This window comes from Mobula hypostoma, chromosome 20 (genome assembly GCF_963921235.1).
Source record: "Mobula hypostoma chromosome 20, sMobHyp1.1, whole genome shotgun sequence".
NCBI classification, from domain to species: Eukaryota; Metazoa; Chordata; class Chondrichthyes; order Myliobatiformes; family Myliobatidae; genus Mobula; species Mobula hypostoma.
The window spans coordinates 16,545,827-16,569,643 of NC_086116.1; the positions used below are offsets into that span (position 1 = coordinate 16,545,827).

The 23,817-nt window shown below is 41.1% G+C and overlaps 1 protein-coding gene across 1 annotated transcript in view; it reads right to left on the reverse strand.

The window, feature by feature from the left end:
- Positions 1-23,817, reverse strand: part of bpgm (2,3-bisphosphoglycerate mutase) — a 37,647-nt gene that overhangs the window by 8,542 nt on the left and 5,288 nt on the right. The window lies entirely within an intron of this gene.

The window sequence follows — 23,817 nt, forward strand, 5'->3', positions numbered from 1 at the left end:
ATTAGATGAGACCTGTCACAGAACACACAAACCCATTTATTTGAATAGAGGCTCTATGGGTACAGGTTAGGAGATTAATAAAAAGTGGGTTTCAAGAAACAATTTGACATTCATGCATCCAGTAACTTCATGCTTTTTATTCAATATAAAAATTTAATTGCTGAGAACTGCAGTGGCAGGGGTTGAGCTCGTTCACAAAGCTACTGCACACTAATGACATTCAGCAGGTGCAGTTATTCCCCAGCTAATGGACACTCACATGGACTTAAATTACATACCTTTTCCATCTTTAAACAAAAGCAATTTCCCTCATAGCCCTACAAAGTTTAGCTTCTGATTTTCCATAGGCCTTTGTCAATATTCCCCAAAGGCAGCGCATTGCTTCATCCCACTCAGCGACAGACTAATGGTGCAAACACAATTATACAAACAGTGAGGATCCAAACAGTCATTCCTCAGGCACAATCCACTGAAACTCGTGGATCTTGTTCAGTCATTTGGGGTGATATTAAAAGAAGCACCTTTTCCCTCAACTCCAATGCCAAGTACTTACATACATCTAGAGCAGAGCACCAGGATGATTTTTTTTTATTACTTCTTTCATCTAAGGTGTGTGTTCAATTGAAATTTCTACTCTTTGACACTATCTGAAAGCAAGTAACACAATAAACTTGCACTCACAAGTTGTGAATTAGTTGCAGGAAGAATTATTTCAGCTTTGCTGCAATTGAACGGTAAATATACTTAAATACTTCCTGTGGAACACACTGTACAATATTTCTAGAAAACTCAATCTGTCCTAGCCATTAGACGAAGGACACATTATTTCCATAAAAGGCCACAATCACTTTATTGCCTGAAATCCAGTTGGCTGTCATACTGAAGAGTCATTATGAACCAAGGTTAACCCTTAGATTGAAAATGTGATCTGATATCTTGACACAGTTGCATTGCAAGTCTTCCTACTATATTAAAAGGAAAAAGAAGTTGCTTGAAGTTTAAGATTTTTATCATCGTAAATCAAAGTTCAAGACACAAATATTACATTTTTTAAAACTATCAGCTATTCCCATTATGGACTAATTTTACCAAAACTACTAGACAAAAACAAATGAGCATTTTTTAAAAAAAGACACAAGGAAGAGCAAGAGAATAAAGCCTAACTTTTCTTTAAAAGCCAAATGGCCATGTAATGCAAACACATGGATTATAATTTTACTGTTTTTGTATTATGAAGTCTTTGTTGCATTTATTCCCAGAATATGTTAATACTGAGACTCAATGCCGGCTCCTAGTAACTCATTCATTTAGAGCAAAGAGAAATATGATTATGTATTTGACTAGTAGAAACATTTGCATTCTAAGTGAACAACAGGAATTCTGCAGATGCTGGAAATTCAAGCAACATACATCAAAGTTGCTGGTGAACGCAGCAGGCCAAGCAGCATCTATAGGAAGAGCTGCAGTCGACGTTTCAGGCCGAGACCCTTCGTCAGGACTTTCTAAGTGTTCTGTGAATTGCTTCTTTGACAGAAAATACTGAAGTGTAGCAAGAAAGACTATCGTACCAGTCATGACTGTGAAATCAATCCAAAATTACTTCAAACTCATCTATCTTAAAGTAGAATGCTTATTTTGTTGTAAAGATATACATCAGAAATTGGCCCAAAAAAATCAACAGGGCAACCCAAATAACTGTAAATTCAAAAGTTTTAAATATGCACAGCAAGTGCTAGAAAGTCTCTCAGGCAGCACCTGAGATGAGCTCAGTAAACATTGCGACAATCGAAACAAAGAAAATCAATTCTAACTTGATCAAGGAACACTGGTATATTATAGAATACTCATGTTGTTCACATTATATGGAACCAAACATCCAAGGTTTACATTTCATCCAAAATTTTTAACATTCAGCAATAAGTGAGATTAGGGGTTTCTAACTTTTATGCCATGGGGCCTTAACATTTAACCAGTGTCTGTGGACCCCAGGATTGGAACCCAGTAGCGTTCATAAGTCTTTGCATCAAGACCAGACCCCAAAGTCTTCTTGCCCAAGAAGCAACTGGGCTACTATGATTTGCTGGAACAAAGGAGTCAAAAATCATCCAGGCAGCCAAGTAGCAGTCATCACCATAACTAGAAATATTCTTTTCAGTTGGGAAGGTGGTTGGACTGTCAGAGTTATTCATTCCTGTCCTCTAGTCAGGCAAGCATTCAGGCTCCTCCGTGTCTGTACTACCAAGTTGTAGGAGAAGGTCCCTCACAGTACAGGTGGGAGAACTAAAATAAATCAAAGGGCACTGAACCACAATTTAGACCAAGGATCGTGATCTGTGGTGAATGATAATCAAATTATTTCAGTCACAAAGCTCTCATTAAGAATACTTGATGTTTCTATTATTGAGAATCTTAGAATGGAGAGCTCTGCAGTTTATTAAATCCTAACAGAGGCTACACTAGCGTTAGAACATGCTCACTAGAATCGTGCAGAATGCAGCTAGCTGACTCATTGCTACAACACCATTTAGTAAGAAACCATGTTAGCCAAGCTCACTTTCCAGTCCATTTTCTTTGGCAACAGTGAGAGATCAGGATTTAGCACCCTCACTCCAAACATCTGTTCTATGGTGGAGAGAATGGAATCTTATTAAACAGACTGATTTTAACAGTCTCCAATTTAAACTATATACTTGATCATCCAAGCAATGGTTTTCACTGTAACCTAAAATGTCTATTTAATACTGAAGACCATCTCAGGGGTTGTGAGCATCTCAGCAGCAATGGCAACTTTCACTCTTGGAGTATTTCAGCCTCTTGTTTCTCCAGAGGGGTAACCACAACAGAACAAAGGGAGCAGTCACTTTCCAGGACAATACTCTTCATTCATTGAGTAAAGACTATGTTGTCCTCATCAATGAAGGCAAGGCATTTCTTTATTACAGAACACCTCTCACTAATACACAACTTACTTTTTCAAAAAAAAGTTTCTTGTAGTTCAGGACAACAAAAACTAACTGTGGAAATACTCTGCCACCCTCTGGTGGCAGACACTGGATAGTTTTCATCCCACTCCCACAACATTGGCCAAGACCCAAAGAGCCTCAATTCATCCTACATTCATGACCAGCTTCTCATTTGAGTTGTTGAGATTTTCATCCCCTGGACTTCTACCCATTTAAAATACTTTGCAATAGAAAAAAAATACAGAAACAGGCAAATAAAAGACAAGTATAATGTTGCAATCTCTTCAAATAGTTGACACACCCACATTTCCTTCCTTCAACTGTACAAAAGGCAAGCTCGGGATATTTGCGTTAGACTAAATATTTTCATGCTAGACTTTTTAAATAATAAACCAAGTTGAAATGCTGCAAAACCCCTCATTCTGATGACCGACTTGTACATTCCGAATTAAAGGACAATGCCAACGCTAGGACCGGCAACAACAGCTATTTGTATTCATAGTTTAAGCATTAAAATATCTTTGCTCAAATATTATAAGATCAACAGCTATGGCAATTATAAATTAGCAAGGGATATGTCATCTTTTCTACAACTGGTAGAACTTCTTCTGCAACTGGTAAAGACTTTGGGTATAAAAGAGACATACCATATCCTTAAACTATGATGAATATTTTAAACAACAACAGTCCTGACGAAGGGTCTCGGCCTGAAACGTCGACTGTACCTCTTCCTAGAGATGCTGCCTGGCCTGCTGCGTTCACCACCAACTTTGATGTGTGTTGCATGAATATTTTAAAACCAGCCTTTAGTACACCTGCTACATACTACACATTAACAATACTGAAACAAACTGTTGAACAGGTAGCAGGGATACACAGGATGGAGAATTAGATAGGATGGCAATGCAAAGCAGTGTAAAGTAATTCAGGTTGTGAGGATGTGAGGAAGCACACAAACTGAATGGTTCCATTTTGAAGAGGCTATGGAAACACAGGAATTTACAGAAAATCTTCAAAGATTAATAAAACTGCAATGCTTAGCTTATAACTAATAAAATTATACAACGCGAAGTTGATCACTTGTTGGGTTTAAGGAAGGATGCAAAGTTAATGTAGAAGAATACCAGGAAAGTTTTACTAAGCAAAGATTTAGTGAGGTATTTAAAAACCTGAGGCTGCGACAGTACATGAGCAACTGTTTTTATTGGCAGCAGGGTCAATAACTAATCTCAGCATATTTGGAATGCATTGCCTTAAAGGGTGGAAGCAGATTTGATATATTACTGTGAAAAGAAAGATCTAAAGACACCTGGAAGAAGAAATATTTGCAGTGCCAAGAGTAGAGAAGCAAGATTAAGTAGAACTTTTTTGTTTTTCTCCCTTTTACAGGGATGATAGGTTTCCTACATCATGGAATAAAAGACAGCTCACACTTGTGCAATATTTTCAATTACTTGACATCCTACAGAGAAGGTAGTGAACACAAAGTTTCTGAAAACAGGAGGATAAAATAATTTGAGACTCATTTCACTTTGCTTGATCTACTGACATTAAAAATACACAAAACTGACTCTCATCCATACCCCAACATTTTACTGTTTGGAAAGTGTAGTGCTGGCAAAATAGCGACAGATGGTACATTCCATCTTAAGAGAGAGTGCGAACAAAAGAAAAAATGCATTATTTAGATTATGAAGACACACAGTCCTCTTTTATTGTCATTTAGTAATGCATGCATTAAGAAATGACAAAATATCTCCTCCAGTGTGATATCACAAAACACAGGACAGACCAAGACTGAAAAAACTGACAAAACCACATAATTATAACATATAGTTACAACAGTGCAACAATACCATAACTTGATGAAGAAGTCCATGAGCACAGTAAAAGTTCAAAGTCTCTCAAATATCCCACATCTCACGCAGTCGGGAGAGGGAAGAAAAACTCTCCCTGCCATGCTGACCACAATCCAACTCTGAGTCATCCGAAAACTTCGAGCTCTGATCAGCTCTCCGACACCGAGTACTGAGCCCCATCTCTGTCCGAACGATCCGACCTCCTTCTCGGTCACTAAAAGCAGGCCGGGGATTTTGAGGCCTACCCTCCGGAAGATTCTCAACCACGCAGTAACGACAGCAGCAAACGAGCGTTTCAGAAATTTCTCTAGATGTTCCTCTGTGCTTTCACGTCCATTCTCCATCAAATCAGAATTGTCCACGGCCCCTATTTAACAGATACGATATCATTTTTCACCGGAGGGCTGCGCACGCGCAGGCACGCCACCATCTTCTCCTCCTAATATTTGAAATTACTAGGCAAAGATGCACATCTCACAGGATTCAATTCACACCTAGCCCATTGATTCAAACTGAGCAATGTCTACTGAATCATCATTATATAGTGCATAATGAAGACACCACACCTGTAATTGCTTGATCACACTACTCTTCATTCCCCGCCCCCCCCCCACCCCACACAATGGCTGGGACAGAATTTGCAATACAAACCTGCAATCCCACCCCTATAAATGACAGCAAACATTGCATCTCATCTAACATTTTCTGCAGCCCTGATTCAAAGCTGTTCAATGCGAGCTATAATAAATGATGCATCAAGTACAGAGATGCAAAAGCAGAGGGAAAATGAGGACCAAAAATTAACTCAACATATTGTGCACAGAACCTTTCAACATGCTGCAACCAACATTCCACAACCCACATATATGATTTGAAAACAAAGGTAGTTTCAGACAAACAAAATCATAACACCAGAGTCCACCGGGCCAATCACAGCCAGTCTATTCACATTTCGCATTTACCACTGTTGTCTATTATGATACATTAAACACTGTACAACCCTTCCCCAGAACAGTCAACAGGATCTGCCCATTTAACAAATAAGCCACCCCATATTAGGCTTTAAAGAACAATCTCCTACCCCTCTTCAGGCAAAATAGTTGACAACACTGGTTCTTTAAAGATATGTGTTTATTTAACAGTATCCAAGTATTACTGACATTTCCAGAACTTAATATCTAAAAAGAACCGGGGAGTGGGGGGTGGGGTGAGCTGCTTTCTTGAAGCACTGCAATCCCAATTTTAAGAGCCAATTGTAAGGAAAGGAAAGAGTTAAATGCAATTCCTTCTTGGTAAATGCCAAAATAAAATGCACCTTAGAAAGACAAAATAGTGTCAGTTTGGAACGTGATAATGGTTTGTTTTCCCCTTTATTGACCATTGTTTTGTCTGCTTTGAATGCACATCATTAAGATTAGATACCAGTAAAGAATCTTTTCTCCCTTACATACCTGCTGTCTCAAGTATAGAGTTGTGTGTCTAGGCTAAAGGTTGTGAGAGATAAAAGAGGTCTTAATGAGTATAGAAAGGGCAATTTCTTTGTATGGGGGGAGCGGGGAAGAATCTTCTCGGGCTAAGTCATGACTAGTATTGTGAGAAAGGGTCAAGGACGCTGAAAGAGAGAGCTGCGGAGTGGTTGTCAGTTCTGAGGTTCCTCTCGGGCATTGTACGGATCAGCTCATTAAGTGAATGATAAGTATGACGTTTTCTGCACGACTACTTCCGCAATCATTTGTTTTTCCTTTCTACATTACATTTTTGCTAATTTTAATAAAGTGATATCGTGTGGCCTTCAATAAGTGTACAGGGCATCCCTTTGTTCGTGAATACGTATGCAAATGTACTGAGCCAAATTTAAAAAACACAGACAACAGGAATTCTGCAGGTGCTGGAAATTCAAGCAACACACATCAAAGTTGCTGGTGAACACAGCAGGCCAGGCAGCATCTCTAGGAAGAGGTACAGTTGACGTTTCAGGCCGCGACCCTTCGTCAGGACACACAGAACACATTTTAAATTAATTTTCTTACACCAATACAGGTTCTTATGGCACCTCTATGAAAGTTTAGCAAATTGAGTGGTGTCCCACATTGGAAATGGCCACTTAACATTCACATCAATTCAACCTTATTATAAATAGCAGGGTAGGTTATTTTTTTTCCCTAAAATGTATAATATTTGTTCTTTTCCACCTCCCCTTCTTTCTTACACCAATATTACATTGCACAGAACCTTTGGCTTTTGATTCACTCTAATGAAGGTGAGGGCATGCTCAAGTATATACAGGGGAAAGACACTAGATACAGAAAAAATATCTGAAGTTTCTGGAAACTCATAGTAAGCTCATCAGGACAAAATTAAAAGCATTGAACTGTGATTTTAATTATTTTTTAAGAAGGAAAATCAAGTTGCTGATGTTGGATCGAGAAAATTTGTAGAATGCCTACAAGATGGGTTTTTAGTGCAGCTTGTGGTTGAGCCCACTAAGGGATAAGCTACTCTGCATTGGGTGTTGTGCAGTGAACCGGATTTGATTAGGCAAGTTAAGGTAAAGGAACTCTTTGGAGGCAGTGATTATAATATGATAGAATTCACCCTGCAATTTGAGACAGAGAAGATAAAGTTAGATATATCAATGTTACAGTGGAGTGAAAGGAATTACAGAGACACGAGACAGGAGCTGGCCTGAGTTGATTGGCAGGGGCACGAGTAGGAATGACAGAAGAACAGCAGTGGCTGAAGTTTTGGGAGCAATTTGGAAGGCACAGGGTAGATAAATCCCAAAGTAGTCCTTGCATTCTAAAGTAAGGATGGTGCAGCTCTGGCTGACAAGGCAAGTCAAAACCAACACAAGAGCAAAAGAGGGCATATAACAGAGCAAATATGTGGAAAGTTAGAGGATTGGAAACCTTTTAACAATCAACAGAAGGCAACTAAAAAGTCACAAGGGAAAAGATGAAATGCGAAGGTAAGCTAGCCAATAATATCAAAGAGGATGCCAAAAGTTTCTTCAGATATATGAAAAGTAAAGGGAAGCAACACTCACAACACGCTGGAGGAACTCAGCAGATCGGGCAGCATCCATGAAAACGATGAGTCGACGTTTTGGGCCGGAACCCTTCGTCAGGACAGTAGGGGAAAGGGGCAGAGGCCCTATAAAGAAGGTGGGAAGGCGAAAGCTGGTAGGTTCCAGGTGAAGAACCAGTAAGGGGAAAGATAAAGCGGTGGGGGAAGGGGGAAGGAAGGCAAAATGGTGATAGGCAGGAAAGGTGAAGAAAGAATAGGGGAAAACACAATGGGTAGTAGAAGGAGGCAGGACCATGATGGAGGTGGTAAGCAGCTGGGGGAGAGGGCAGAGTGACATAGGGATAGGGGACCTGGCACTTATCCCTGTAAGCGCAAGTGCTACACCTGTCCCTACACCTCCTCTCTTGCCACCAGTTAGGGCCCCAAACAGTCCTTCCAAGTGAGGCAACACTTCACTTGAGAGTCGGCTGGGGTCATCTATTGCATCCGGTGTTCCCGGTGCGACCTCCTCTACATCGGTGAAACCCGACGCAGATTGGGGAACCGCTTTGTCGATCACCTCTGTTCTGTCTGCCAAAACAGACAGGATCTCCCAGTAGCCACCCACTTCAACTCTGCTTCCCACTCCCATTCAGATATGTCCATACATGGCCTCCTCTACTGCCATGATGAGGCTAAACTCAGGTTGGAGGAGCAACACCTCATATACCGTCTAGGTAGTCTCCAGCCCCTTGGTATGAACATAGAATTCTCCAACTTCCAGTAATTTCCTCCCCCTCCCTTCCCCTATCCCTATGTCACTCTGCCCCCTCCCCCAGCTGCCTACCACCTCCCTCATGGTCCTGCCTCCTTCAACTACCCATTCTTTCTTCACCTTTCCTGCCCATCACCTCCCTGCTTCCCCTCCCCCACCGCTTTATCTTTCCCCTTACTGGTTTTTCACCTGGAACCTACCAGCCTTCTCCTTCCCACCCTCCCCCCAACTTCTTTATAGGGCCTCTGCCCCTTCCCCCTACAGTCCTGACGAAGGGTTCCGGCCCGAAACGTCGACTCATTGTTTCCACAGATGCTGCCCGACCTGCTGAGTTCCTCCAGCGTGTTGTGAATGTTGCTTTGACCCCAGCATCTGCAGATTATTTTGTGTTTAAGTGAAGGGAAGCAACAGTAGATATCAGACCAGTGTAGAGGTAGCAATGGGGGACAAACAAATGGCGGATAAACTTAATAAATAGGTTGCATCAGTCTTCACTGTGGAAGACATTAACAGTATGTCAGAAGCTCAAGAGTGACAAGGGGGCAGAAGTGAGCACAGTTGCTATTACTAGGGAGGAGGTGCTTGGGAAGCTGAAAGGTCACAAGGTAGACAAGTCACCTGGACCAGATGTTGTACATCCCAGGGTTTTGAAAGAAGTGGCTGAAGATATTGTGAAGACAATAATCTTTCAAGAATCTGGACTGGAAAATTGCAAATGTCACTCCACTCTGCAAGGGAGAGAGGCAGAAGATAGGCCATTATAGGCCAGTTATTCTGACCTCAATGATTGGGAAGATGTTGGAGTTGATTAAGGATGAGGTTTCAGATTACATCGTGGCACATAATAAAACAGGCTGAAGTCAGCATGATTTCCTTAAGGAAAAATCTTGCTTGACAAATTGTTGGAATTCTTTGAGGAAATAACAAGCAGGATAGACAAAGGAAAGTCAGTGGATATTTACTTGGATTTTCAGGAGCAGATTTGACAAGGTGCACACTGAAGCTGCTTAACAAGACAAGAACCCATGGTATTATAGGAAAGAATCTAGCATGGATAGAGCATTGCCTGTTTGGCAGAAGGCAAAGACTGGGGATAAAGGGAGCCTTTTCCAGAGGTTGGTGTTGGGACCATTTCTTTTTACATTGTATGTCAATGATTTGGATGATTAATGGATGGCTTTGTGACCAAGTATACAAAAAATATGAAGACAGGCAGATGGACAGTTAGTGTTGAGGAAGCAGGAAGTCTGAAGAACTTGGACAGATTCGGAGAATGGGCGAAGAAGTGATAGTGTCAGGAAGTGCATGGTCAAGTACCTTAGTAGAAGGAATAACAGTGCAGACTATTTTCTAAATGGAGAGAAAATTTTAAAAATGGTGCAAAGGGACTTGGGACCCCTCCTGGAGGACTAAATAAGGTTAATTTGCAGGTATGAGTCAGTGGTGAGGAAGGTGAAGGCAAATGCAATGTCAGCATTTATTTCAAGAGGACTGGCAATATATACCCAAGTATGCAATACTGAGGCTTTATAAGGCACTGGTGAGGCCTCACTTGGAGTTCTGTGAGCAGTTTTTGGCCCATCTGAGAAAGGATGTGCTGACATTGGACAGGGTTCAAAGGAAGCTCATGAAAGTGATTCCAGGAATGAAAAGCTTTATCACGAGGAGTGTTTGACGGCTCTGGGCCTGTATTCACTGGAATTAAAAATGGTGTGGGGTAATCTCACTGAAATCTATGAATATTGAAATGCCTACATAGAATGCATGTAGAGCTGATGTTTCCTATAGCAGGGGAATCTAGGACCGGGGGCACATCCTCAGAATAGAGGGAATGTCCATGTAGGAGATGAGGAGAAATTTCTCCTCAATGAAGTTGTGATTCTGTGGAATTATTTGCCACAGGTGGCTGTGGAGTCCAAGTCTTTAGGTGTATTTAAGGTGGCAGCTGATAGATTCTTCATTAGTCAGGGTGTGACAGTTATGGGAAGACAGGAGAATGGGATCGAAGGAATTGGATCAGCCATGATGTGAGGGGCCAAATAGTCTAATTGTGCTCCTACATCTTAAGGTCTTATGGCAATTGTGTCCAAATCAGCCACTCCAAAGGAAGAATTTAAATCGTTCTCAAACAGAGATAATCACACAGCTTAATTCTAAATTTCATGCAGTACTATGTTTAAGTACAAGGAGAATCTGAGGTGGAAGTTCTTTATTCAGTGGATGGTGCAGCTGCAGATAAGATATGCCAGCAGGAGTGATAAGATGTGGTTTCAGTTACAGCATTTAAGAGAAGTTTGGAGAGGTTCATGGACGAGTGTGATAGGGAGGGCCATGATGTGGGTGCAGGTAGAAAAACAAGTTGGCATGGACTAGACAGGCTGAAGGACCCATTTGTGCTGTAGTACTCTACAAAGCCGTGTCCTTTGAACACTATGCAGATATGATGGACATTGATCCTGAAGCTCAAAATGCCCAAAAAGGGAATCATTAAAGAGCAGCTTTAAATAACCTTATCCCGTCAGACTGCAACAAAATCATTTTAATCAATGTGGTGCCATTGACAGTCAAAGATTTTGTTTAAAATGTTAATATATGTCATTTCTCACAACAGCTTATAATAAAGTTTTGCTTTATTCGAAAAAAAGCAAAAGCAGTTCTCAGCCTAATCTAATCTTAGACTTATCGGCCTTTTTCTCATAGCAGTTAACTGCACTCCTACACTGATCTATTAATAAAAGGTTAAGCAAGCATAGTTTTGGATGCACTGCCATCTCTAAATGTCAAAGGTCATTTCACTTTAATCAGCTGTATGGAATATCCAAATGTTAAAATAAACACTTCAGCAATCTGTTTTGCACTCCAGGTTAATACCATAGGGTTACAGGAAACTACTGACATAAACCAAAACAATGAAATTGTGAAATACAAACTTATTCAGAATTTTTTTGTTCAATTATGGTCTACATTGATTCAGCTAACCTCCATATCAATGGAAATTGATTAAGTGTTCCTGACCCAGCAGCAGAAAAAACATCCAACAGATCTGACTTTGGTTGAAAAGGGTGAATGTTAGTACACAGGTGTAAATTGAGAGTTTAATGCCTTCATATCTCCTAACTACAGAACACTCAACTATTCAAACTAATTCCACAGTCCCTTTATTCATAAAGCCATGATGTGCAATATAGATACCAGTGTCAAGCAATAGCTTAAAATGATATTTGCAATATCCATTACTACCCTCCAGCCACCAGCACTACCAGAACTTTATATGACATCTTTAGTATGATCAAACATCAAGGCATTCAGTTTTACAATATTTAATAAACTGCACTACAAGATTATCAGGAAAGATGATCAAGTCAATGCGGCAAGTTTTAAGAACCATCACAAAAGGAGAAAAATCTCAAACACTAGAAAATCTGCAGAAGCTATCTTGTGTATTACAAAAGAGACAGATTGCCTGAAGGAGTTTTAAGAGCTTTGATCTAAAACATCAAAGATCAATGGTAAACACGAGGAAATCTGCAGATACTGGAATTTCAAGCAACATACATAAAAATTGCTGGTGAACACAGCAGGCAGGCAGCATCTCTAGGAAGAGGTACAGTCAACATTTCGGGCCGAGACCCTTCGTCAGGACCAACTGAAAGAAGAGCTAGTAAGAGATTTGAAAGTGGGAGGGGGAGGGGCAGATCCGAAATGAATCCAGGAGGGGGCGGGATGTAGCCAAGAGCTGGACAGTTGATTGGCAAAAGGGATATGAGAGGTTCATGGGACGGGAGGCCTAGGGAGAACGAAGGGCGGGGGGGGGGGCCCAGAGGATGAGCAAGGAGTATAGTGAGAGGGACAGAGGGGGAAAAGAAGAAGAAAAAAATAATATTAAATAAATAACAGATGGGGTATGAAGGGGAGGTGGGGCATTAACGGAAGTTAGAGAAGTCGATGTTCATGCCATCAGGTTAGAGGCTACCCAGACGGAATATAAGGTGTTGTTCCTCCAACCTGAGTGTGGCTTCATCTTGATAGTAGAGGAGGCCATGGATAGACACATCAGAATGGGAATGGGACGTGGAATTAAAATGTGTGACCACTGGGAGATCCTGCTTTCTCTGGCAAACAGATCAATGGTATCAATGGCAAAGCAATTAAAACCTGGAAAAGCAAAGACCAGAATTAGACGAACACAGATCTACCAGATGAAGGTTTGGATGCAGTGCAGTGATCAACTTGGGAAGTTTGGGGTTGGAGAAGATCCTTAACTATTAAATGTAATTACGTACACGCAAGTACAAAGTGTGAAGATAAATTGGCACAAGATACATGCAGAACAACCTTGAGCAAATGTTTATAGGGTGATAGATCTGAGGCTGGTCAGCAATAGAACAGCCAACTCTAAAGGTAGACTCTGTCTACCTTTCTGGTCAAAATAGCACCTGCATACAATGCTTTTTCAGTCGACATTTCCTGGACAGATCATGAAATCATATTTCACTCTCTTGTCTTTTATGTTTGTTTTCTGTCTTGGGTGTGATTCTAGAACTGTTGGAGCCTGTGAATTGCTGTTTGGAGATAGTTTACATGTTTCAGCACTCTGCAGCCTTCAAGAGAGCTCTGGGAGACAGAGGCAGAATGTGGGAATCTCATGGCAGGCAGGCTGTGACCCAATGATCAACTCCACTTCACCGATTAAATCTTTCACTCCTCGCCAATTAATGCAACAAAGGAGATTGAAACATTGCGACGAATGCAGAAGTTTGGAGATCGTTTGGGTGCTACTGCAGTCTCTGAGGGAGACAGACAACATGCAAGACCCAAGGAGTGAAGCCTGTGGGAATGGGGCGCAAGCCATTGTTCGACTCCATTTCACTGATTAAAGCTTCCATTGCTCACCGATTAAAGCATCGAGGTGAGTGCAGAGGGTGAGCGCCAGCTGCCTGTCTTTTGATGGCTCTGCTACAGAGGGAAAGGTCTACCGCTGGGCCCAGAGAGTGTTCCCCAGGTTTTCTGTGTTTTTGATGTGGACTTGGACTAGAGAGTCTTTTTGTGCGAGGAGGGCGGTTTTTGGGGTTGATGATCATGCTGCCTTTTTCTTTACCCTCTTGGTTTCATGGTTACCTGGAGTAGAAAAATCTCAAGTTGCATACTTTGATAATAAGTGAACCTTTGAAATAAGGGGGCTCATCAGTACAAGCAGAGAGGTCACAGTGGAGCCAAGTGATGGAAACGTGGAGTTCTAGTGAAGGGACAAACATGGACAAAAAAAGTATCATAAAAGTTCATAACTTTGTTATCTAGCTTGGTATCAGATAATTCCCCAGAAAAAAAAAGATAAGTAGCCATGGAACAGTCTCTTGAACAGATGACATTTTCTCCATATAATGCATAGTTGAAGGAACTTTGTGTTCCCTGACATGGATTGTCAGATAAGGATGGTGTGTTTTTTTTTTAAAGATTATGAGGACACTGATTAATGCAGTGGAAGAGACTTAGAATAGCTATGTGACAATCATGAAGAAAATATGGTGATATCATTAACACTAGAGATTCTGCTGATGTTGGAGATTGAGTATAATACATAAACTGCTGAAAGAACTCAGCAGGCCAGGCATCATCTATAGAGAGGGATAAACAGGCAATGCCTCAGGCTAAGAACATTCACCAGAACGGGAAAGAAAGGGGAAGAAGCCAGAATAAGGGAGGGGATGGTGTATAAGCTAGCAGGTGATAGGTGAAACTAGGTGAGGTGGGAAGGTGGGCAGATACAGGAGGGTGGGGTGAAGTGAGAAGTTGAGAGGCAATAGCCGAAAAAGGCAATAGGCTAAAGGAGTCTAAGGACAGAAGAGCAGACCGCAGGAGAAGGGCGAGGAGGGTAGTAGAGGGAAGTGATGAGGAAGAGAGAAAGTGTTACAATAGGCAGAATGGAGAATAGTAAAAGAGAAAAGGTGGAGGGGAGGTCAGGCATTTGGAAAGTAATTGTTGATGATATAACTGAAAGTGTATCAAAAAGTAGAAGGTTGATAAGAGTGTCAAGAACTGATCCTGGATTAACATGCACAGAGAAACCATTATGGGTGACTCTGTGACCAAGTCTAGACAAAAGCAGAACCAGGAAAAAAAAAACCATCCAGATGAATATAGAGAAGACTTGAGGAAATATGAGGCAACAAACTATGAAGGTGGCAAGTTGTTCAAGAATTATGAGGATAATTTTTTTTAATAATTGATGTTACAAAGAATATTATTTGGAATTTTTGTACTATAGCAGGGCCAAAAACCAGATTGGAGACTTTCAAACAGAATTTAAGAAGACTTGGCATAGATTTAGCAGAAGCACTGCATTTCTGAAATTTTAGATAAGAAAAAGGTTGAAGACAAGCAGTAATTTAACTTCTCCAGGAGCAAACAGAACAGAGCAGGATTAAGTGAAGAGGTGAGCTACATGCAAAAGTTAGATAGAATAAAGAAAAATACCTTTTTAGGGACTGGGTAGAAAGAAATACTCGGGGATGCCCAAGAAACTACAGACGCTGGACCCTGAATCAAAAAAGGCAACAAACTGCCAGAGGAACTCAGCAAGTCTGGCAGCATCTCTGGAGTCAGAAGAATATTAGACATTTTAGAAACATAGAAAACCTACAGCACAATACAGGCTCTTCGGCCCACAAAGCTGTGCTGAACATGTCCCTACCTTAACTACTAGGCTTACCCGTAGCCCTCTGTTTTTCTAAGCTTCATGTACCTATCCAAAAGTCTCTCAAAAGACCCTATCGTATCCGGCTCCACCACCATTACCGGCAGCCCATTCCACACACTCACCACTGAGTAAAAAACTTACCCCTGACATCTCCTCTGTACCTACTCCCCAGCACCTTAAACCTGTGTCCTCTTATGGCAACCATTTCAGCTCTGGGAAAAAGCCTCCGACTGTTCACACGATCAATGCCTCATCATCTTACACACCTCTATCAGGTCACCTCTCATCCTCCACTCCAAGGAGGGAAAACTGAGTTCACTCAACCTGTTTTCATAATGCATGCTCCCAATCTAGGCAACATCCTTGTAAATCTCCTCTGCACCCTTTCTATGGCTTTCATATCGTTCCTGTAGTGAGGCGACCAGAACTGAGCACAGTACTCCAAATGGGGTCTGACCAGGGTCCAATATAGCTGGTTGAAATCCTGCATCAGGACTTCTTTTCCTGTGGCCTCTCTTCCATCTTTTAACTCCAATATCTGGAAGCTTTATCCTGCTGAGTAAAGAGAAGGGAGGGAAGTGGAAGACGTAGATGAATGGAAAATCCCGATACTAAAGCCAAGAAAAATCTAACAAAGTCCTCCTACTAGTCAAAGACAAGGATAATTTAAGGTTACAGACTATGATAAAAGTCAGGGATTATCATTCCATTAAAAACAGAAGATACTAGACTGTAAACAAGAGAAGAACTGCAGATGCTGGAAATCCGAGTAACGCACACACACAAAATGCTGGAGGAACTCAGCAAGCCAGGCGGCATCTTGGAAAAGAGTACAAGGCGATATTTCAGCCCAAAACATCGACTGTCTTTTCCTATATGCTGCCTGGCCTGCTGAGATACTAGATTGTATTCACTAGGTCAGACAATACCAACTGAGGAGAAAAACACTTCAGGTCAATGACTTTCAGAACATCCCACACTACATTTTTGATATTTAGCAATAATCATTTTTGGTGATGGATACCAGAAGCAAACAAGTCCAGCCAAAACATCTAATGCAAGCAATTTTCTGCTAAAGACATTTTAGTCTAAAATCTGAGTTTAAAGGTTTAGATTTTAGGGGATCAGGATGAGAAAAGGGTTAAGGATCTCAGTAAATTAAGACTAATCAAAAGTGCCATGAAGGGTGTGAATTATCAAATCAGTAGCTGCTGAGCTGTCATGGACAGTAGACTGAATACTAGAAGCTGGAAATTTGAATATGGAACAGGAATTCAAGTGAACTTTATTCCTTAAATGGGAAATGAAAGCAGAGCACAAAGAAGAAAATGTGGATGAAGAGCAAGGCAAAGAAGAATTTAAAATGCCCCATCTCTAATGATTACAACCAGAGTGGAAAGGTCAAGTGAAATAGTAAGGGGCAAGGGCAGTGAGAGAACAAGGGGGTCAAATAAAAAGCAGCAAATTTAGAAAACTTGATCTTAAGGTTTGAACCAAACGCTTAGAGAAAAATTAGAAAAAAATTTTGTAAGTTGGGAATGATGTGGCTGTAAACAGGACAAATAGATCAAGCATTGTGTAAGTATTTTTGCAAAGATCCCCGCATCATACCTATAGCTGAAAACTTGAGAAGATGATGCTCAGGCCTGTGTGGCTGCTAATCCACATCACTGTGCACATTCAGGGAGCATGTAACATTTGATTCAGAGGTCCTGGAAGAAAATTTATCAACCTTGTGTAATTCACAGCTCACCCAAAACTGCCATATTTTAGTTTTCATTGAAATCAAAAGCAACACGAAGCAGTTTCTAGGCAGAAAAGTTCATATGGGAAGGAAATGAAATAGACAGGCTGTCTGAGGTACAGAACAAGACACCAAATTTATGACTTAGGGATAAGGGTACATCATAGTGGTGGTTGATTAGGCCAGTAGTAGAAAATGAAATAAAAACACCTAACAGGGGACCTTTATAAGGAGAGAAAATAAATCAGATAATAAGGTCAAGGTGGCAAAGTAATGCTCCATGCATGGATGGCAATATTTTTTTGAATGACGATTTTAGGTCTGCTCCACTCTTCCTTTTGGTTCGTTAAGGTTGCTACAGTTGGGGGGGGGGTGGTGACAGTGGGGATAAGCTCCCACTACCTATTAAATGCTCAAAATGTCACGCATCTCATATAGCCTCTGACAACCAAGTCCAGCTCCTGGTCTTCACGTTTCTACTGACAGGAGAAGAGGCAAGGGCCTTAAAACCCATTCACTTTGGGCAGATGGGGCTCATCAGCTACAGCTGACAGCTCAACTAGGAGAAGGAAGACTCTGCTCTCAAACATCCTTTACCTTACAGCTATACCCACTCATGGAGGGGGCTTTGGCAGTTGGCCCAGAAGACATTTGAAGCTGGAATCCCCAAGTCGTTCTACGTTGAGTTCAACGCTAAATGGCAACTCCAGTGATAACACTGGTGGCAAACTGCACCAGTCTCTGCCATTCCTCTGGATTTATCAGCTGCATGGACGGGAAGCAGCTTGGTCTCCATATCATACTGCCCCGGCTTACGTATCATGTAAACAGCTGAGATGCCACGTCCATGGTCAACCCTGACCAAGGGAGGGCCTCACTCTTCCTTTTGATTAAACTAGATAGCTCATAAAGTCTCCACCTAAGTCAGAAGCAGAATCAGGTTTAATATCATCAGCATATGTCGCGAAACTTGTTGACTTGACAGCAGTGGTACAATGAAATACATGTTAAGTATAGAGAGAAAAACTGAGTTACAGTAATAATATGTATTAACTAGTTAAGTTAAAGTAAATAGTGCAAAAAAGCAGTGAGGTAGTGTTCACAGGTTCAATGTCCATTTAGGAATCGGATGACAGAGGGGAAGAAGCTGTCCCTGAATCACTAAGTGCGTGCCTTCAGGCTTCTGTATCTCCTAAGTTGTTATTAGTTAAGACAAGCCACTCATGTTTCCTGATATTACCACATGCAGAAAACAGGGAAATAAAATCTGTGTCAGAATTCATTGCTGCAGGAAGCAGCCATACCAATTTCTCACATGGCTGGTCTTCCACCTGGAAATGGATGCAAACACTACAAAATGGACAATTTCAAATTTTGATCCATGTATCTTCCAGAACCCCTACATTTCATTGGTCTGAGTAACTATAGATCCCTAAAACTTAGAGTACTGTATTTTGAAGCTTGCTTTCCATCTATTCCATCACTTGCCCAAATTCCACATACTTTGATCCGTTTCAGAAGTTTACTTTGATGTACTTATTTAATGGCCAGCTGAAAAACCATGGCATCCACTTATTACATTATTGCCACAGATGCTAGGGAACCCAGAGAAATTAATAGTGGGGTCTTGAAGAGAGTTCATGTTACAGAAAAGGTGGTGCTGGAGGTTCCAAAACGCAGATAATCTCCAGCGCCTGACCAAATGTATCCTAGGACACTATGAGAAGCCAAGGAAGAACTTGCAGGGCTCCTCCTAGAACTATTTATATTATTGATAATGACAGATGAGATGCCAGAATACCAAAAGGTGACTAATGTTGTGCCTTAATGGAAAACTGCAAGGAAAAGCCTGGGAACTACAGATTGGTGGGTCCAGCTTCAGTGGTGGGCAAGTTATTGGAAAGGATCCTGAAAGACAGGATCCACCTGCAATGGAAAGGTGAGGCTCATTAGGGACAACTAGCATGGCTTTGTGCATGGGAAATAATGTCTCACACATTTGTTCGATTTTGTTTTTGAAGAGGTGACCAGAAAGCCCTGGATACCAAGCAATCTAAATTTCTGGACTAATCTACTTTAGCAAGGAACAATCTGGTAGACTATTCCAGAAATTTAGATTGCTTGGTATCCAGGGCAAATGAGCCAGGAGGGTATAAAATTGGCTTAACTGTAGAATATGGAGATCCAAGGTGGGAGGCTGTTTCTCAGACTAGAGCCTTGTGATCAGAAATGTGCTGTAGAGATTGGTGCTGAGCTGGGCCTGCTGATGTTCATCATTTATATTAACAGCTTGGAAGAGAATAAAGGTGACATGGTTAGCAAATGACACTAAAATTGGTAGTGTAGAGGACAGTGAAGGACATTATCCAAAATTACAATGGGATCTTAATTACAGTTGGTGAGTAGGGAGAGGAACAACAGATTGAGCTTAATTCAGAAAATAGTGTGTCTCAAGATAAACCAGGGCAGATAAATATCCTGGGGATTGTTGTACGAGAGTTACCAAGGAGTGCAACTCCACAGCTCCTTAAAAATAGTGAGAGGTAGACATGATGAAGGCAGTTTGACTTCAGTCACAATAGAGTACAAGAATTGGGCATGATGTTACAGCTGTACTAGATGTTAAGGCTACATTTGAGGCAGTACTACAGGAAGGAGAATATCATTAAACCACAGAATGCAAGAAAAGTTTTGACGATGTTACAACTGAAAGGCTTTGATTACAAGGACAGGCTGGGTGCCACTGCAGCATAGCAGTTAGCGTGGGGTGTCCAGAGTTCAATTCCAGCACTGTTCTGTAAGAAGTCTGTACGATCTCCCCTGGAATGCAAGAGTTTTCCCTGGGTGCTCCTGTTTTCTCCCACAGTACAAAGAGGCACTGAGTAGGTTAACTGGTTATAGTATATTGTCCCATGATTAGGTTAGGGTTAATCTGTTTTGTCAGGGGTTGTGCAGTGTGGCTTGAAGAGCTGGAAGGGCCAACTCTGCACTATATAACTAAATAAATAATTTTTCCCCTGGCTCATTCCAGGCTACAAAATACCCTGGGTTTTTCTTTAAAAGCAGTATACAATGAAAGGCATAGGCAAGTTGGATGTGCAAAGTGTTTTCCCTGGCATAGGGCAGCCTAAAACTAGGTTGCAAGAGAGGACGAAGACTTGAGATGCCCAAGGGGCATCCTCCCTTCCTCCTCTCCCACCCCCCTCCCCACCACACAGAGGATCGCCAGTTGTAGACACGAGTACAGTTATGACATTTAAAATTACATAGATAGGAAAAGTTAAAAATTAAGTGGGCAAATGGAACTTGCTCAGTCATAATCTGGCCAGTATAGACAAGTTAGGTGAGTTGGTCAAAGGGCCAGTTTCTGTGCTGTAACTATGAATTTCTTCTCATCTATTTATCAAGGAATTTAAAAGAGTTGTCCAAATGGTACATTAAATATTTTGTTTGCAATACTACAAGCTAGTATAAAATAAGGAAAATTAAAGTTTAGAACTTCAAATTCGACTCAAAAATTTCTTCATTTATTTGGCAAAATAAAAACCCGAGACTGGGTAAAATACATTTACAGAAAGCTAAGAGAGATGGAGGTTTAGCATTACCTAACTTTAGATTCTACTGTTGGGCAATTAATATTCGACATATGAAATTTTGGTTACTTGACCAGGATATACTATCCATTCCTAAATGGGTAGCATTGGAATTACAATCTGTTCAGGGCTATACACTTGGCTCTATTTTAGGTTCCTCTCTTCCCTTTGATTTGAAACGCCTCAAACAGGTCTCTAACCCGATAGTTAAATATACCCTACGTATTTGGTTTCAATTCAGAAAATTTTTTGATCTTAACCAATTTGGGCTAGCGATTCCTATTTTAGGTAACATTTTTTCCCTCCCTCTTTTACTGATCGTGCTTTTCAAATTTGGAAGACTAAGGGTATTTCACGGTTTTTGGATTTATTTTTAGATGGTTCCCTTATGTCTTTTGAACAATTATCTAATAAATATAATTTATCAAGAATACATTTTTTTAGATATCTACAAGTTAGAAATTTCCTAAGTACTATACTTTCTTCCTTTCCAATGCTTCCTCCTACATATATTTTAGATACCATAATTAACCTTAATCCATGTCAGAAAGGTGCATCGGCTATGATTTATAATATTATTATGAAACTTAGGAGAGCTCCATTTGATAAGATTAGGGTAGATTGGGAACAGGAATTGGGTTCTATCATTTCCGTGGATGACTGGGGGCAGATTTTACAATTAGTCAATACTTCCTCTATCTGTGCTAAACATTCCCTAATTCAATTTAAAGTTGTTCATAGAGCACATATGTCCAAAGATAAATTAGCTCGCTTTTATTCTCATATTAATCCTTTTTGTGATAGATGTCCGGGGCAGATAGCCTCTTTAACTCATATGTTTTGGTCTTGTCCTACTCTGGAAACTTTTTGGAGAGACATTTTTAATATTATCTCAAAGGTATCGAATATAGATATCTCTCCTCACCCTATTACTGCTATCTTTGGACTACCTAAAATATCCAGTAATCTTTCTCCTTCAGCCCGTAGAATGATTGAATTTCTTACTTTAATGGCGAAAAGATGCATCTTACAACATTGGAAAGAGCTTAATGCTCCAACTACCTTTTTTTGGTTTTCTCAGACGATATTATGCTTGAATTTGGAGAAAATTAGAAGCAATCTTTATGATTCCTCACTTAAATTTGAACAGACCTGGAGATCTTTTATTCACTATTTTCATTCAATGTAATTTTTTTTCTTCTCTTTTTTGCTTCATATTTATATACCCTTCTTGTTTTTTTTACTGTTTTTAATGGAGGTCGGGTTTGAGGACGTGATTTTAAGTTCTTTAACTCTACTTGGTTCCAAGTTAGCCCATTGCTTTGCTTTTAGTTTAGTTGCATGGTGGGTTTTTTGGGGGGGGGGGGGTTTCCTTTCATATATATATATATATAAAAATTAGTATACTATTATGTTACCTTAGTATGTTATGTTTAAATTACATTGCTTGTATCACCTTTTTTCTGTATTAATATCTCCTGTAATTTTATTATATTCTAACAGTGTATTAGTGCCTATATGGCTTACCTTTTTCAAAATGATAGGAGAAGACAGGAGGGGGAGGGATAGAGCCAAGAGCTGGACAGGTGATTGGCAAAGGGGATACGAGAGGATCATGGGACAGGAGGTCCAGGAAGAAAGACAAGGGGGGGGGGGGACCCAGAGGATGGGCAAGAGGTATATTCAGAGGGACAGAGGGAGAAAAAGGAGAGTGAGAGAAAGAATGTGTGCATAAAAATAAGTAACAGATGGGGTACGAGGGGGAGGTCGGGCCTTAGCGGAAGTTAGAGAAGTCGATGTTCATGCCATCAGGTTGGAGGCTACCCAGACGGAATATAAGGTGTTGTTCCTACAACCTGAGTGTGGCTTCATCTTTACAGTAGAGGAGGCCGTGGATAGACATGTCAGAATGGGAATGGGATGTGGAATTAAAATGTGTGGCCACTGGGAGATCCTGCTTTCTCTGGTGGACAGAGCGTAGATGCCTGGCCTGCTGCGTTCACTAGCAACTTTGATGTGTGTTGCTTGAATTTCCAGCATCTGCAGAATTCCTGTTGTTTGCGTTTAAATTCACTACTGCGAAGCCTCTTCCGGTGATGCCTACACCGAAGAAGTTTAGATCCTCTCTTCGACGGGAGTTCAGTGAAACCATCTCTCACTGCTCCCCATCTGTAATTTCTTCAGCTCTTCAACTTTTCGACCACACTTTGACTCAGACTCGCTATCACAGCCATATATCCTTTCTTGGAACGTGCCTCCGTCGCCAACTTACTCCAGTTGGCTTTAGGATTCGTTTCCAAGCCTCTCAATTTGGACCTTCTGAGGATCCCAGGTACTCACATTTTATTGACTCTGCCTCTCGCCGCTTCTCCTGTCAAGCTCTGAAGGCGACTCTCTCCGCCATGAGGAGGTACTTGGTGTCCCTATCCCAGACCCTTCCACACCTTCGGACATCTACATTCTGTCCGCCAGAGAAAGCAGGATCTCCCAGTGGCCACACATTTTAATTCCACATCCCATTCCCATTCTGACATGTCTATCCACGGCCTCCTCTACTGTAAAGATGAAGCCACACTCAGGTTGGAGGAACAACACCTTATATTCTGTCTGGATAGCCTCCAACCTGATGGCATGAATATCTCTAACTTCCGCTAAAGCCCCACCTCCCCCTCGTACCCCATCTGTTACTTATTTTTATGCACACATTCCTTCTCTCACTCTCCTTTTTCTCCCTCTGAATATACCCCTTGCCCATCCTCTGGGTCCCCCCCGCCTTGTCTTTCTTCCCAGACCTCCTGTCCCATGATCCCCTCGTATCCCCTTTTGCCAATCACCTGTCCAGCTCTTGGCTCTATCCCTCCCCCTCCTGTCTTCTCCTGTCATTTTGGATCTCCCCCTCCCCCTCTCACTTTCAAATCCCTTACTAGCTCTTCCTTCAGTTAGTCCTGACGAAGGGTCTCGGCCTGAAACGTCGACTGTACCGCTTCCTATAGATGCTGCCTGGCCTGCTGCGTTCACCAGCAACTTTTATGTGTGTTGCTTGAATTTCCAGCATCTGCAGAATTCCTGTTGTTTGGCTTACCTTTTTGTATACTTATTCAATAAAAAGATTTAAAAAGGAAAAGAAGAAATATACTTCTGTGCCACTTCATACAGCAGGAATTTTTCCCTTTGTTCGTC